At 49.8% G+C, this 17,819-nt stretch overlaps 1 pseudogene across 1 annotated transcript in view; it reads right to left on the bottom strand.

The window, feature by feature from the left end:
- Nucleotides 1-17,819, bottom strand: part of LOC147092556 (uncharacterized) — a 143,995-nt pseudogene that overhangs the window by 19,345 nt on the left and 106,831 nt on the right. The window contains exon 6 of the transcript XR_015074993.1: nt 15,784-15,950. The product of XR_015074993.1 is annotated as an uncharacterized LOC147092556 (transcript). The remainder of the gene's footprint in view (nt 1-15,783; nt 15,951-17,819) is intronic.

A 17,819-nucleotide genomic window follows, 5' to 3' on the forward strand; every position in this document is an offset into this window, starting at 1 on the left:
GGGGAACCCTCAGCCGCGGCCACCCAGGCCAATGTAGGGGAGACGTCTTCCCTGGAGGGCAGCGTGGTGGAAGTGTCGAAGGGGAGGGGAGCTCCTGGGACCTGCGTGCTGCAGAAAGGCGGGAGGGGGGTGGAAGCTCGGCGGCCTTCTCCCCAGAGGGGGGATGCGTCGGAGGGGAGTCCAATTGCTGGACCCAGCGGTCTCCAGCAACGCAGGAAGGGTCGGCCAGCTCGGCGGCCTTCTCCCCAGAGGGAGAGTCCGGCCTCCAGTCAGGAGATGCTCTTCGCCGAGGAGATGGAAGGCCTCGAAGACTTGTCCGCGGACTCGGAGCGCCGGCGCACGGAGCTCATGGCAGCAGTGTCACGGTTGCCTGAGTCCATCGATTCGCTCTCTCAGTGTGTGGCCGAGTTCGGGCCCTTAGAGGCCACCAGTCGGGTGGAATACCGGGCAGATCTTGCAGCGGCTGGCCAGGTGATTAGTGGTGCCGTCCAGTCAGTGGCTGCTCTGCTGCGGGCAGTGAACAGGTCAACACGGGCACTCACTGCTGCCACACTCGCTGTGTCAGCCAGGCATCGCCAGGGCACCTGGCGCGCTGCAGCAGCACATCAGTCTGTCCCTCGGCAGATTGGTGTGCATGCTGCAATGCTGGCCCAGGCGAGTGCCAGTGTCTCAGGCGACCAGCGAGCGCCTGCCATCCGCCAGCTTGCTGCCATTCCTCCAGCCGCCACTGCCACTCCCCCAGTGGAGCTGCCAGGAGCTGCTGCAGCGACTGATGCTGGCCAGCCACAGCTGCAGCAATCAACAGCCGGCCGCTCGATGCCCAGACCTTGACTAGGCCGACCCCCAAGGGCATCTGCCGTCACGACATGTGCCCCTCAGGAGCCTGCCCCCAGCCTTGCAGCAGCCAATGGCCTTACTTTGAGGCGGAGCAGCAGGGCGGGCAGGGGCCACCCAAAGATGGCCAAGGCATCGCCCTCGCGGGCCAAATGTTCGAATGTGTGGCCATTTGTGTTTGTTTCTTGAGGCCAAGAATTGGATGTTAGTTTTTTGAAGGCCGATGATGTGATGTTTGTTTTGGACGAAGGCCGACAATGACGGCCATTTTAGTTGCCTTATTTTGTTAATCCTCCCCAGGTTGTGGGAGCGAGTAATGTGTTTGAGTGTTTTTTGGGGGTTTCCTCTGTTTTTGGTTTTCATGTGGGAAGGGCCCAGAGTTTGTACAATAAAGCATTTTATTTATTCACATTGTCCATGTTTGATCTTTGAAGTGTTTGTTGCCTTAACCGGCTGAGGGCTTGCGGAGCGGCTGCAATAATGTACTATCATTGGCACAAGCCATTCCCTGACAGGGGGCCTAGAAGTGACGTTCAATAAGCCGACGACGGGCGGCCCTTGGACCTTGTGCGTCCCTCCTGGGCTGGTACTCCTCGTCCTCGTCATCCTCATGCTCCTCCTGCTCCTCCTCCTGAGGTGGTGGTCCAACGTGAGGTGGCAGTGCCTGAGTCCTGCGGATAGCCAGGTTGTGCAGCATGCAGCAAACGACGACGAATTGGGAGACTCGATCCTGCGAATACTGGAGGGCTCCCCCGGAGCGATCGAGACAGCGGAACCGTTGCTTGAGCACGCCGATTGTTTGTTCTATGAGGTTCCTCATCGCTTGATGGCTCTCGTTGTATGCCTCTTCAGCAGGGGTCATGGGCGCGCGGAGCGGGGTCATGAGCCAGGTACACAAAGGATAGCCTTTGTCCCCGATAAGCCAACCTCTTGGGGGAGGCTGTGCCTGGAACATGTCAGCCACAGTTGTCTGTCGCAGGATAAAGGCATCGTGGCTGCTGCCTGGAAAGCGGGCATTGACAGCTAGGATGCGCTGCCTGTGGTCACACACCAGCTGTACATTGAGGGAATGGTAGCCCTTCCGGTTGCGGTAATCCTCGGCATGCTCAAGAGGTGCCCGCAAAGCCACATGCGTGCAGTCAATGGCACCCTGCACCATGGGGAAGCCCGCTATTCTTGCAAACCCCACTGCACGCTGCTGCTGCTTGTCCAGTGTCATGGGGAAGGAGATGAATTGGTGTCTCCTTCTGAAAAGGGCTTCGGTCACCTGGCGGATGCAGCAATGCACGGCGAACTGGGAGATGTTAGCGATGTCCCCAGTAGCGGATTGGAAGGAGCCGGAGGCATAGAAATTGAGAGCCACCGTCACCTTCACTGCCACCGACAGAGATGCCCTGCGCATCAGCTGTGGCTGCAGATCTCTCTGAAGCAGCCAGCAGATGTCTGCAACCACCTCCCTTCGGAATCGCAGCCTCCTAACACACATCGCGGCAGACATGGTCAGATAGGAGGTCTGCTGGCGGTATACCCTGCGTGGGTAAGGCCTCAGTTGGCGACGCCTGTTGCCCCCTCTGCATCTAGCCAGGGCTGCCACTCTCTCACGGCGTCTGTAAGCCCTTCTGGCATAAGGCTGAAATTCAGCGTTGCCACCCAATGCAGCCCCCATTATATGCTGGCAAACACTGAGCTCTGAATGAAGGCTAAGATAATTGGTAAGCTTTGGCCTGAGCCAAAAATACCTGTCCAAGCGTTGGTTCAAACCAGTAAACTCTCCTCCTTGGTCTCTGTCCTAAAAGCCGTTGCACAAGAGTGAATGCTGCAAAATGGCTGGCCTTTATACTGCTGGGTAAGTGCCCTTCAATTAGCGCTCCCCCCGGCCTGGCTGGCCTGTGTACCATTCCACTTCACAGTCGCTCGGGACGCCCGGCGCACAATGGGCCGGCGCGAGTGAAGTTCCGGTTTGGGGCACACAAAGGGCGTTGCACTATTATATGACGTCATGATCTGCGCGCGCAGCAGGGCGCGCGCTAAGACTTTGCGCCAGCGCTAAATGTGTCCTGAAGTTGGGGAGAGGTGCAGATCGCGCTGCGCCTGGGCGATAAGCACCTAGCGCTCGAGATCTACTCCCTCTAAGGCGCTAACGGCTGGTGCGCCCAACTGAATTTCTTGGGCTTTGTGATTTACTGAGAAATAAAACAGCAGTGAGTCAGAACTCCAGTTGCAGGGAAGGAACGAATCTGAAGTGAGAGAAAAAGATAGAAATCTGCCTGAGAAATTACACCGATTAATCGAATCAATCACTGTTGATGTATAGGGCCGGAGAATCGACCAACAAAAATAATGATGTAAAATCTAATCATTTTTTCCCTCAGTAAATGAAATGTCTGGCACTAATTATTATGCACACCCGCTGCCGGTATGAAACCTCAGTAACCGGGAACAGAAATCCAGCAATGGGGTGGGTGTAGTCAGGACTTTCATCATCAAAGCTTACATTTATATAACGCCATTAATGCAGAAAAGAAAACGTCAAAAGGCACTTCACAGAGGTGCAATCAAACAATGGATATAGAGACGATGAGACATTGAGAATGAAAGTGTGTTTGTTATGTTGCTGGACGAGTAATCCAGAGACAACAAGTCAAATTCCATCGTGGACGTTTCATTAATTTAAATTCAAATTCTAATTTGAAATATTTGGAAATAAAAAGCTGATATTAGTAAAGATTATCATAAAAACTAATGTCCTTTTCGTCCAGTCTATATGTGTCACTAGTCCTTCACAAATGTGGTGGCCTCTGAAAAGTAGCAGAAAGCCTCTGGAAAGAAAGATACAGAAGAATAAAACCAGGCGGACCGCTCGGATTCGGCATTGGATTCGGACACGACGGAGGAACACCCAGCCCAGTCAACACTGCAAGGCCCTCCTCACTAACACCTGGGGACTGGTGAAAAGTGGGGAGAAGTGGAACACACATTAGTCAAACAACAGTGTGTCGTAGTGACACGTGTAGGTCATATATATTATCAAACGTCCCAGACTCCTTCATCAGCATTCATCGGTATTTACTGTCCCAGTAGGAGGACAGACCTACTGGAGGTGGGGCGCAGTGATAAACAGTCCGGGAGAAACAGAGAAACATAGAAAATAGGAGCAGGAGTAGGCCATTCGGCCCCTCGAGCTTGCTCCTCCATTTAATGAGATCAAGGCAGATCATCCAAATTCAGTACACTGTCCCTGCTTTCGCCCCATATCCCTTGATCCATTTAGCCTTAAGAAGTATATCTAACTCTTTCTTGAATATATTTAATGAATTGGCCCCAACTGCCTTTTGGGGTCGAGAATTAAACAGGTTCACCACTCTCTGGGTGAAGAAATTCCTCCTCATCATTGACCTAAATGGCTTACCCCTTTTCTTTAGAATGAGAACCCTGTTTCTGGACTCTCTCCCCATTGGGAACATCCTTCCTGCATCTAGTCTGTCTAGTCCTGTTAGAATTTTATAAGTTTCAATGAGATCACCTCTCATTCTTCTAAAATCTAGCGAATATAAGCCCAATCGATCCAATCTCTCATCATACATCACTCCTGCCATCCCAGGTATCAGTCTGGTGAATCTTCGCTGCACTCCCTCCATGGCAAGAACCTCCTTCCTCAGATAAGGTGACCAGAACTGCACACAATACTCAAGGTGTGGTCTCACCAAGGCCCTCTACAACTGCAGCAAGACATCCTTGTTCCTGTACTCGAATCCTCTCGCTATGAAGGCCAAAATACCATTAGCCTGCTTAATCGCCTGCTGCACCTGGATGCTTACGTTCAGCGACTGGTGCACAAGGATACCCAGGTCTCATTGCACTTCCCCCTTTCCCAATCCATTACTGTTCAGATAATAATCTGCCTTCCTGTTTTTACCACCAAAGTGGATAACCTGGCATTTATCCACATTACACTGCATCTGCCATGCCCAATCTCCCAACCTGTCCAAATCATACTGGAGTTTCTCAGCATCCTCCTCACAGCACACACGCCCAACCAGCTTTGTGTCGTCTGCAAACTTGGAGATATTCCATCTAATTTACTCGACTAGATCATTAATATACTTTGTGAATAGCTGGGGTCCTAGCACCAATTTCTGCGGTATCCCCTAGTCACTGCCTGCCACTCGGAAAAAGACTCGTTTATTCCAACTCTTTACTTCCTGTCTGCCAACCAGTTCTCTCTCCAAGTCAGTACCTCACCCCCAATCCCATGTGCTATAAATTTACACGCTAATCTCTTATGCAGGACCTTATCGAAAGCCTTCTGAAAGTCGAACTACACCACAGCCACTGGTTCTCCCTTATCTATTCAACAGTTACACCCTCAAAAAATGCCAGTTGATTAGTCAAGCTCGATTTTCCTTTTGTAAATCCATGTTGACTTTGTCCGATTCTGTCACTGTTTTCCAAGTGCTCTGCTTTTACATCTTTTATAATGGACTCTAGCATTTTCCCCACTACCAATGTCAGGCTTACCGGTCTATAATTCCCTGTTTTCTCTCTACCAACGTTTTTAAATAGTGGGGTTACATTAGCTACCCTCCAATCCATGGGAACTGTGCCAGAGTCTATAGAATTTTGGAAGATGACCAGCAATGCATCTACTATTTCTAGGGCCATTTCCTTAAGTACCCTAGGATGTAGATTACCAGGCCTTGGGGATTTATCGGCCTTCAATCCCGTCAATTTCCCTAGCACGTTTTCCCTACAAATACTGATTTCATTCAGTTCCTCCCTCTCATTAGACCCTATGTTCCCCGACATCTCTGGGAGGTTATTTGTCTCCTCCTTTATGAAGACAGAACCAAAGTATGAATTTAATTGGTCAGCCATTCCTTTGTTCCCCATTATAATTCCCTTGATTCTGACTGCAAGGGACTTCACTTGCTTGACTTCATCAATCTTATTCACTTCCCATATATATAGAAGCTTTTACAGTCAGTTTTTATGCTCCCTGTAAGCTTACTCGCATACTCTATTTTCCCCCTCTTAATTAATCATTTTGTCCTCCTTTGCTGAATCCTAATCTGCTCCCAATCCTCAGGTTTGCTACTTTTTCTGGCCAATATATATGTAATCTCCTTGGATCTTATGTTTTCCCTAATTTCCCTTGTTAGCCACGGTTGCACCATCTTTTTTGATTTGTTTTTATGCCAGACAGAGTTGAACAAATTCTGTAGTTCATCCATGCGATCTTTAAATGTTTGCCATTGCCTATCCACCCTCACCTCTTTAAGTAATGTTCCCCAATCCATCCATGCCAACTTGCATCTCATACCATTGTAGGTTCCTTTATTTAAATTCAGGACCCTAATCAACTACTTCACTCTCCATCTTAATGAAAAATTCTATCATATTTTGATCGCTCCTCCCCAAGGGGCCTCGCACAACAATATTGCTAATCAATCCTTTCTCATTACATAATACCCAGTCTAATATGGCCTGATCTCTAGTTGGTTCCTCGACATATTGGTCCAGGAAAACATCCCGTATACACTCTAGGAATTCCTCCTCCACAGTATTGTCACTAATTTGGTTAGCCCAATCTATATGTAGATTAAAGTCAGCAATGCTAACTGCTGTGCCCTTATTGCATGCAACTCTAATTTCCCATCCCCACCCTCAGCATTACTGTCTGGGGGTCTGTATTCAACTCCCACTAACGTTTTCTGCCCCATGGTATTTCTCAGCTCTACCCATACAGATTCCACATCATCAGAGCTAATATCCTTCCTTACCAGATCCAATGTCCCAGGAATTTGAAACCCTCCCCCTTGCACCATTCTGCTAGCCACGTATTCATCTGAAATATCCTTCTATTTCTACTCTGACTAGCATGTGGCACTGGTAGCAATCTTGAGATTACTACCTTTGAGGTCCTATTTTTAAATTTACCTCTTAACTCCCTATATTCAGCTTTTAGGACCTCATCCCGTTTTTTTTACCTATATCGTTGATAGCTATATGCACAACGACAGCTGGCTGTTCACCGGCCCCCTGCAGAATGCCCTGCAGCTCTGGGAGTCTTTAGCACTTGCCCTGTGAATCTTTAATATTGACTCCGGAGCCAGTGAATTATCATGGCTTCAGGTCAAACATGGGCACGAAAAGCTCCTGCTGATTACCACCTACCAGCCGATGAATCAGTACTCCTCCATTTTGAACACAACTTGGAGGAAGCACTAAAGGTACCAAAAAGTGCCGAATGTACAGTAGGTGGGAGATTCAATGCCTAGTTCCAAGGCAATTCCATATCAAGAATCAAATTAAAGCACTGGGTACTGGGAATGTTATAGGTCGTGACAACATTCAGGCTGTATTGTTGAAGATCTATGCTCTGGAACTAACCACACCTCTACTAAAGTTGTTCCAGTACATCCACAACACTGGTATGTTCCCGATATTGTAGATAATTGCCCAGGTATATCCTGTCCACACAGAGCAGGGCAAATCTAACCTGGGCAATTACAGCCCCATCAGTCTACTCTCAATCAGCATCAAAGTGCTGGAGGGAGTCATCAAGCAGCACCTATTCACAAATAAGCTGCTTACCGAGGCTCAATTTGAGTTCCACCAGGACCAGTCGACTCCAAACATAAACCAAAGAGCTGGCTGTGAGGAGAGAGTGACTGTGGTTGACATCAAGGCAATTTTCGACGTGTGTGGCACCATGGAGTGTGGTTGTAGGAGGCGAATCGCCTCAGAACCAGGACAGCACTGCAGCAGTTCCTCGGGGCAGTGTCCTGGGACTAACCATTTCAGTTGCTTCGCCAATTACCTTCCCTCCATCATAAAGCCAGGAGTTCTCTGATGATTGCAGTGTTTAGCTCCATTTTCAATTCAACAGATAATGAAGCCGTCCATGCTCGCATGCAGCAAGACCTGGACAAAATCTAGGCTTGGGTGGATAAGTGGCAAGTAACGTTCACGCCACATAAGTGCCAGCCAATGCCAATCTCCACCAAGAGATTCCTAACCGGCCCCTTTGCCGTTCATTGGCATTGACATCGTCTATTCCCTACCATTGACCAGCCACAAACAAACTCGTGGCTACTACAGCAAGTGCGAGGCTGCGTATTCTGTGGCGAGTGTCTCACCTCCTGGCCACCCAGGAGCCTCTCCTGCACCTATAAGGCATAACTGCGGCGTGTGATGGAAAAATCGCCACTTTCCTGGATAGGTGCAGCTGCAACAGCACTCAGGAAGCTCCACGGAATCCCAGTACAGAGAAATACGTGTGATCAGCAGCCCACCCACAACCTTAAACATCAAGGCCTAGAAATTCAGTCTGGACACTTTTGGGGCGCTAAAGTCGGGCGCTCGCTAAAGTTAGCGCCCGTCGGAAAGTGTAGGCCACATCGCCGAAATTCAGTAGAGCTGGCCCTAAGTTTGGCCGAGCACTGAAACTGGCGTTGAAATGCTGTGTTCCGGCGCTAAGCCGGCGATGCGGCCTAATAACGCTGAAGCCGGGCGCAGCGCAGGTGCGGTCATGTTTTGATTGACAGCAGACACCCTGATGCCGGCCAGCTCTTAAAGGGGGAAGGGTCAACTTTGACTGCTGCCACGCCCTGCATACTGGAGCCCTGCAGCTAGGACTCAGCACTACTGGTGTGCCAAAATAGCGCCTGGAGCAATGGAGAGGGCCCGTGAGCGAGCGCAGCGCTTCTCAGAGCATGCTCTGAGTGTGCTCATTCATGGTGTGGAGAAGAGAAGAGAGATCCTGTGCCCGGACAGTGGCAGGAAGGCTCCCAGGAGCCAGTACAGGAGAGCCTGGGGCAAAATCGCCCGCAGGGTGTCATCCACCTGTGATGTCCCCAAGAGTGCGGACCAATGCCGCAAGAAGTTCAACGACCTCACTCGGATGGTGAAGGTGAGTACCCTTTCCAGTGTCCCCCTCATCCTTGCATGTGCACCTCACATTATGGGCAAAGGGACCTCAAAGGCCTAATGGGCAGCCCTCCTCCCGCAGCAATGGCACTTGCATGTTCATCAATAGCACTTTCTGCACTTAACACATTGGCCAAGCTATTCGACCATGGGAGGCAGTGCACCCAGCAACAGGGCACCACACTGGCCAAGCTATTCCACCATGGGAGGCAGTGCACACAGCGACAGGGCACCACACTGTACTTAGAGGCCGTCCTTTCTCTTGCAGGCCAAGCTGGTGAGCAATGTAAGGAGCCAGGCTGTCACTGGTGGAGGCCGTCCCGAGTACCAGGCGCTCACTGATCTGGAGGAGAGCATGGCACGACTCATGCGTGGCCGGGTGACTGGCCCTGTCGCGATCGGCGAGGCGGACTCTGTACTGGTACCCACTGGTAAGGACATGAGCGGTTGCACCTCTCTCGTTGCCCTCGCGCTTCAGATCTACATCCTTTCCCACTGACCGACAAATGCGCATAATGCACCACTCAGGCCTCCCTCGCTGATGGCCTGTCCTCACTCTAAAGCTATGCTTGTGCATTCCTGCTTTCAGCTGGTGAGGAGGAGGTGGTCCCTGAAGCACAGAGAGCCAGGCCCTTGGAGAAGGAGGACGTCGAGGACCAGGAGGAAGGCGGCACATCGGGGGAACCCTCCTCCGCACCAGGGGAGGGCAATGGAGGGGAGACGTCTGGCCTGCAGGAGAGCCAGGGGGAGGTGTTGGAGGGGAGGGCCGAAGCTGGTCCCAGTAGGGTGGACGCACGCGGGAAGGGTCCGGCAGCACGCCGGCCTTCTGCCCAGAGGGGGGAGGTGTTGGAGGGGAGGGCAGAACCTGGCCCAAGTGGGGTCGACGCACGCGGGAAGGGTCGGCTAGCTCGGCGGCCTTCTCCCCGGAGGGAGAGTCCGCCCTCCAGTCCAGACACGGTCCTCGCCCAGGAGGTGCGCGTCCTCGATGAGATGTCGGCGGCGTCTGAGCGGCGCCACCAAGAGTTCATGGGGGTGGTCGAACAGATGCCTCACGCCATTGAGTCCCTGGCTCAGAGTGTGGTGGCTTTCGGGGAATCACAGGCCAGGGGGTTCGAACAACTCACGGCAGTGCACGACAGGGGTGTCCAGCAACTGGCTGCAGCGCACGACAGGGGTGTGCAGCAACTCGCGGCAGCGCAGGACGCGGGTGTGCAGCAACTGGCGGCAGCGCAGGGCGCGACTCGCGAGATGAGTGGTGCCGTCCAGACACTGGCAGAGCTGATGCGGGCGCATACCAGGGCAGTTCGGGCACTCACTTCTGCCACACTCACTGTGGCACGGAGGCATCGCCATGGCACCCGCCGCCCTGCTGCAGCACAGCAGTCTGGCCTCCCCCAGATTGCTGCGCTTGCTACACTGCCAGCCCGGCCGAGTGCCAGTGTCTCTGGCGAGCAGCACGCACCTGCCATCAGCCAGCTTGCCCCCAATGGTGCTGCCGACACTGCCACTCCCCCAGCCAAGGTGCGACGAGCTGCTGCTAAGACTGATGCTGCCCAGCCACAGCTGCAGCAGTCAGCAGCCGGCCCCTCCCGGGCCAGGCCTCGTCTAGGCCGACTCCCAAGGGCATCTGCCGACACACTTTGTGGCCCTCATGAGCCTTCCCCCAGCCTCGCCACACCCGCAGCACCCAGGTTGAGGTGGAGCAGCAGGTCGGCCAGGGGCTGGAGAAGCCTGTCTAAGGACTCGCCCTCTCGGCACACCCATTAGAGTGTGGTGAGAGTGGTTTCCTTTATATTGGGGTGCTTGTGTTGTGGGGGGCATTATTTTGTTAAGGCCGAGGATCAAGGCATTTTTTGTTCTCATGGGGGTGTCTCTGTTGTGGGGGGGGTGCTTATTTTTGTAAGGCCGCTGCTGAAGGCCTTTTGGATGGGCAAGTTTTGTTAGTCCTCCCCAGGTTTTGGGAGTGACAGATGTTTTTGACTGTTTTTTGGGGGTCTTGTCTGTTTTTCTGTTTCATGTGGGAAGGGCTCTGAGTTTGTGAAATAAAGCTTTTGATTTATTCAGCATGTCCAGGTGTCATGTTTGAAGTGGTTGTTGCGTTAACCGGCTGAGGGCTTGCGGAGCGGCTGCCTCAGGTGCGTTCATTGCCACAGGCCATTCCCTGACAGGGGGCCTAGAAGTGTCGATCAATAAGCCCCCGGCGGACGGCCCTTGGCCCTTGTCACTCCCTCCTGGGCTGGTCCTCCTCCTCCTCCTCCTCCTCCTCCTCCTCCTGCTTGTCCTCCTGAGGTGGTGGTGCAATGCCAGGTGGCAGTGCCTGAGTCCTGCGGATAGCCAGGTTGTGCAGCATGCAGCACACGATGACGAACTGGGAGACTCTATCCGGCGAATACTGAAGAGATCCTCCGGAACGATCCAGGCAGCGGAACCGTTGCTTGAGGACGCCTATCGTTTGCTCGATGATGTTCCTTGTGGCTTGATGGCTTTCGTTGTATGCCTCCTCCACTGGGGTCCTGGGCGCGTGGAGCGGGGTCATGAGCCATGTACACAAAGGGTAGCACTTGTCCCCGATAAGCCATCCCCTTGGTGGAGGCTGTGCCTCGAACATGTCAGCCACAGTAGTCTGGCGCAGGATAAATGCATCGTGGCTGCTTCCTGGGAAGCGGGCATTGACAGCTAGGATGCGCTGCCTGTGGTCACACACCAGCTGTACATTTAGGGAATGGTAGCCCTTCCAGTTGCGGTAATCCTCGGCATTGTGGATAGGTGCCCGCATAGCCACATGCGTGCAGTCAATGGCGCCCTGCACCATGGGGAAGCCCGCGATCCTGCCAAATCCGACTGCACACTGCTCCTGCCTCTGTCGGGTCATGGGGAAGGAGATGAATTGGTGTCTCCTCGCGTGAAGTGCATCGGTGACCTGCTGGATGCAGCGATGTGCGGCGAACTGGGAGATGTTCGCAATGTCCGCAGCAGCGGCTTGGAAGGAGCCGCTTGCATAAAAGTTCAGAGCCACCGTGACCTTCACTTCCACCGACAGAGACGTCCTGCACATCAGCTGTGGATGCAGATCTGTGTGAAGCAGCTGGCAGATCTCTGCAACCACCTCCCTTCTGAAGCGCAGCCTCTTCACACAATGCGCCGCAGTCATGGTGAGATAGGACACCTGCTGCCGGTATTGCCTGAGTGGGTAAGGCCTACGTTGCTGACGCCTGATGGCCCCTCTGCGTCTAGGCTTGGCTGGCCCTCTCTCACAGCGTCTGCGAGCCCTTCGCACATAATGCTGCAACTGAGGGTTGGCCCCCCATACAGCCCCCATAATAAAGTTGAGAACAGATAAATCACAATGAATCAAATGTCAAAGCACTGGCCAGAAGCCAAAAATACCTCTCCTATGTTGTCCCAAATCTGTAACCTCTGTCCCTTGGTCTCTGTCCAGAATTCCAAAGCAGTAAAGTCATTGCAGCAAAATGGCTGGGCTTTATAGGTCAGTGTAAGTGCCCTTTAATTTGCACTCCCCGAGGCCCACAGGGCCTCTTTTGCATTCCACCTCACAGTTCTTAGCAGCGCCACGCCCACATTGGGCGGGCGCCACTGAATTTCCGGTTTGGGGCGCACAAACAGCGTTGCGCGACGATATGGCGTCATAAGCTGCGCGCGCACCTGAGCGGGTGCAAACACTTTGCGCCGGCGCTAAATGTCAACTGAATTTGGGCGTCGGCACAGATCGGACTGCGTTCAGGCGCTAAGTGTCTAGCGCCGGAAATATAGCCCTTTTATGGCGTTAGCGGCTGGCGCAACCCACTGAATTTCTACGCCCAAGTCCCTCTACCACCGGTGCACTATAGCTAATGTGCATACTATTTACAGAAAACTGCAGCAGTTCGCCAAGGCTTCTGTGACAGCACCACCCAAACACTTAGAAGAACATGAGCAGCATCCGCATGAAAACACCACCACCTCCAAGTTACCCATCAAGTCACACACCATCCTGACTTGAATATATATCGCCGTTCCTTCATCTTCACTGTAAAGTAGAGCCAATACGCCCAGCGGCATCTGCAGAGGGAATAGGACAAGCAACTGTATGTTTCCTTAACCAATCAGATTGAAGAATCCTTACCGATACTCGCAAAGTCTGAACCAGGAAGTTTCAGTTAGAATGTAGAATGCAATGACAAATCTCATGCAGAAAGAGAAATAAAGAGAGTGAAAGAATATTTGGATTCAGATTGCATCTAATTGAAACATACAAAATTCTTACAGGATGGATCTCATTGAAAGAAACAACATTCTTACAGGGCTTGACAGGGTGGATGCAGGGAGGATGTTTCTCCAGGCAAGGGAGACAAGAACCAGGGGCCACAGTCTCAGAATAAGGGGTCAGCCATTTATGACTGAGATGAGGAGAAATTTCTTCACTCAGAGGTTGGTGAATCTTTGGAATACTCTACACCAGAGGGCTGTGGAGACTCAGTCGTTGAGTATATTCAAGACAGAGATCGATAGATTTTTGAATATTAAGGGAATCAAGGGTTATGGGGATAGTGCAGGAAATCGGAGATGAGGTAAAAGATCAGACATGATCTTATTGAATGGCGGAGCAGGCTCGAAGGGCCAATGGTCTACTCCTGCTCCTATTTCTTATCTTCTTACCTTCTTATGTTCAGGGGGAGCGAAAAAAGAGACAGAAAGAAAATGTACAAACATTATTTAATTTTTGCTTTTACAGCTTCAACAATAGTTGAAATGCGAAGGGATAATACTCCACACTTGTAAAAGTTAATTTTCAGTGCAAGAGACGTTGTTTGGCATTAATTAAGACTGATCACGCCGTTAACAAAATAATTAATACAAAAGCAAAATACTGTGGATGCTGGAAATCTGAAATAAAAACAGATAATATTGGAAATACTCAGTAGGTCAGGCAGCATCTGTGGAGAGAGAGACAGAGTTAATGTTTCAGGTCAGAACTGGAAAAAGCTGGAGATCCAACAGGTGTTTAAGCATGTGCAATTACACTGGAATGGGCAAGCCCTGACTTTTCCTGGCGAGTTTCCTGTGTATCTATCAGGTAAGTACAGGAATTTTATGCCATTCCATGTATTTCAATGGCGAGTCTCTCGGCGAGATACCATTCTTGCGCAGCTTTTGGAGCAGCAGGGCAACTCGGACAGGAACTTCCTGATTTTCGTGTTTAACTCTGCATGTGCGGTCGCTGGAAGTTGCTGGCCAAGTTACACTTTAATAACAGTGAGCACTGTTAGCCCCACCGTTATTTCTACCGCAAAATCTGGCCTGTTACAAAATTATGAAACTACCACTATTTCATCCCCCAGTCACTCACTCCATGAAGAAAATGGTGTAGAAGCCAAACCATTTAAGTGAGCGGTGGAAAAGAACAGACTGAGCAATCTCAATTTCCTCATTTCCCCCCCTGGGGAGTGACGTTCCACACTAAAAGCATAGGTACTGGTAATTAGAGACTGAAATTTTGAGCTCAATGTCATGATATTCTCCTGGGCAGTGACGTTCCACACCACCAGCACAGGGGCAGGTAATTTACACAGTATTGTACAGGTTTGGACGCTCCATTTGTAGAATGTAAAAGCAATGTAAAAACTGGCGTGCAATTGCACTCGGATGTTAGCAGGGATGTGGAGTTACTGTTAGAGAGTGCGATTTCAGAACGTTGGGCTCATTCCACTAGAAGTGAGCAGATTAAGTGAGGAGTTGCTGCAAGTCTTCGGATTCTGAAGAGTTACAATCAAATAAATAGTTACTGATGGTTTCCACTGATTGGCCAGTGGGCACATATTTAGGCTAATTTGAAGAATTCACGGTGAAGGTTGATAAATTTATTTACACATGCGTTGGTCAGAAAGCATAATTCAATCCCACAAAATATTGTGGAAGCAAGTCGACAATTTTTTGGAAACGTCTATTTCTATTGCTGCGCGGATAGAAAGGAATACTGGAGTATGGGGAGTGAACAGAAGATTACACCTGAACTGATTGGGATACTAACAATAATGTGGTCAGCAGGAGGTTAGGATTAGACTAGGTGGGATATTAACCCTGATGAGTAGTGAGCAGGAGGTTGAGATTTGACTAGGTGGGATATTAACGGTAATGGATAGTGAGCAGGCGATTGTGATTAGACTAGGTGGGATATTAATAGAAATGGGTAGTGAGCAGGAGGTTGGGATTAGACTAGGTGGGATACTAACGGTAATATGTAGTGAGCAGGAGGTTGGGACGAGAGTAAGTTTCCTAGATTATCAACTTGGAAAGTTGGCAGCAGGTGGACCATCCATTATACACCCTGCCTGATTATCATTTCCATTTAGTTCTATTCCATTAAAGGTATCTGACAGAACAGTACAGGCTGCTTGCTGTAATTTCCTGAAGTGCTGCCCCGGGGAGTGATGCTCCACCACAGGTTCTACCACCCATATTGCATCTCCGCCAAAGTTAGAATTGACCCCCGGTGATGCCGGGAGAGGAAAAACCTGCACAGCATCAGGTTTTCGAACCTCGTTTTTGGGGGTTAGTTTTCCTGTTCTGGTCTCATACATTTTCAACATTTAACCATTTTGTTTTTGTTCTTGAAATGCCTCTCAATTACTCCGCAGATGGTTTTTCTCGTTTCTAAGTTCCTTAATTTACGTTAAGTAGTTTTCAGGTCAGTCAACACATGTCCTTCCCTTTAAATCCTGTCTGTTGTCTCTGGTCTCTCCTTTTGCCAGTCCCACTAAAACTGTTTCCCTTTGTTTACAGTTCGTACAAGAGTTGTACCCGAAGTGTTACCCTGCCCTTAGTACAGACACTGACGGATCCAATGGGTATTTTCACCTCTTCGTATCATTGTTTCAGATTCACAATATTAACAGTTTTATCTATTTATTTCCTATTTGACGTGTTTCGCTTCTGTAACCTTCCCTGATTCCAAGATCTGATATCTTGTCAAATCTGTGATGTTTAAATAACCCAACATCTTTCCGTGTGCCTCCCACTTACCCGATGTTCTTGTCCACTGAAATGCCACTCGTATGTTAACTATGAGCTGACTCCATCCACCCCTCCTTCAATCGCCTGTTCCAGTCTATCCCGGTAGAATTTCGTGAACTGGAACAGCTGGTAATCATCGCAGTTTGTCAAGAACTCAGTGATTGTAGAGTTCGGATCTGTGAACACAAATAGAGAAAACTAAACACATTATCCACTTTCTACACAGGTGGTAACATTTCATCTTACACCAAATGACTGAAACCTCCGGTGAGCCACATTATCAATCAACCTCTGATAACCCACATACACTGCATGTACCACATTCTATCAACCTGCATCATCACGTCTCATCAAAACTGCATCTTTATATGTTGGGAGATTGGGCACATGACTGGCAAATTATGTTTAGGTGGATACGTGGCATATTATGCCTGTGGAAAGGGTCAATGCTCAACATTCATACACCCTTCATGGAGAAGCACTAAAGAAGGGGGAGAAAGGAAGATCCGGGTATTCTTGTGCATACAGCTCTAAAGGTACAAGAGCAATGCCGTGAAGTGATAGCTCGAACAAAGAGGGTGTTGGGGTGCATTCATTGGGTATTTGGGTATAAGACGACCTATTTTGTCATAGTACAAGACCTTGGTAAAGGCCTCACTTGGATTACTGTGTCCAGTTTTGGTCTCATCACATGGTGGGTGATAATGAGGCTTTGAAACTGTTGCAGAGGAGGGACATTAGACTAATTCCCAGTACAAAGGAATTTTGTTGTCAAGATAGGCTAAGAATTTGGGCTCTAGACTTTAGAGAAGCAAAAACTTAGTGGTGATCTGATTGAGGTGTATTAGCTGATGAAGGGAATAGGGTTTGTTCCAGTTGACAGTTTGTTCCAATTAAATAGGTTAGGGAGTGCCAGGGTCACAATTTTCAGTTGTGCAAGGCCAGATTTAAGTTAGATGTCAGGATGTGGTTCTCTTCCCAGAGAATAGTCGACCGCTGGAACAGGATACCTTCTCTTGCAGAGGACGCTGCTGCGCTGAAATCCTTCAAGTAAAAGCTGAACCTGTTCCTGTTTGGTGCGGCCATCACCTCTTGCAACAGGTAGGCACTTCCGGGAATTGAGAGCAAGATTGATCAGCTGAACAAGTTTCAATCGCCTAAATGGGTTGGAGAGGACCTTCCCGTATTTTAATCCCCCAAATTGGCCTGTGTTTCTACCTGTTTTTTTTCGGCTCAGCCAAGAGGTCACATGGTTTGGCTTTGGATAGCTAGAACAAAGTTTCGACAAAGTATCACTATTGCCTGGGAAAGTCTGGAAGGATCAACGCGTATTTACCTGTCCGTCATTGTTCGGAAAATTGTCATATGCGAATTTTCTACAGCTAATCCATTCCAGCCTCCTCTCATTACCCTCTTTGTCGCTAAATGCTCACTAATATGACCTGGATTAAGATTTGAGGAGTTGCTAAACAATGGCCTCTGGTTACCAGGTTGATCCTCTCTCCACATTTGAACAGAAACATCACTTGGGCTCCTTCAATCCACCTGTACATTTTTGATATTAAACGTTGGTTGAAATGTTGTGGTCAGTCCATCCTATCTCCTCTCTGAATTCCTTTAACAGTCTGGAGTGCATTATTTCTGAGCCCAGTGACAGCTCGACCTCGGCTATTTTACTGAGATCCAAACCCTTCTCTACAGTGATCTCTAACAGTCTGCCATGTGTAACCTTATTAACAGCCTTGTTATAGTCCATATACACTACATCAAACGCCCTACCCTCATCTATCCTCCTTGTTACCTCCTCAAAATATGCAATCAAATTTGTCCGACACGACCTTCCATTAACAAATCCGTGCTGACTATCCTTGATTAATCCGGGTGTTTCTAAATGAAGATTTATCCTGTCCTTCAGAATTATTTCCAATAATTTTCCCAACACCGAGGTTCGGCTGACTGGCCTGTAATTACTTGGTCTATCCCTTTCTCCCTTTTTAAACAAGTGAACCACTTTAACAGTCCTCAGGCACAACACCTGAAGCCAG

This window comes from Somniosus microcephalus, unplaced genomic scaffold (assembly GCF_052327205.1).
Source record: "Somniosus microcephalus isolate GS21.2 unplaced genomic scaffold, FLI_Smic_1.0 unresolved_chr2, whole genome shotgun sequence".
NCBI classification, from domain to species: Eukaryota; Metazoa; Chordata; class Chondrichthyes; order Squaliformes; family Somniosidae; genus Somniosus; species Somniosus microcephalus.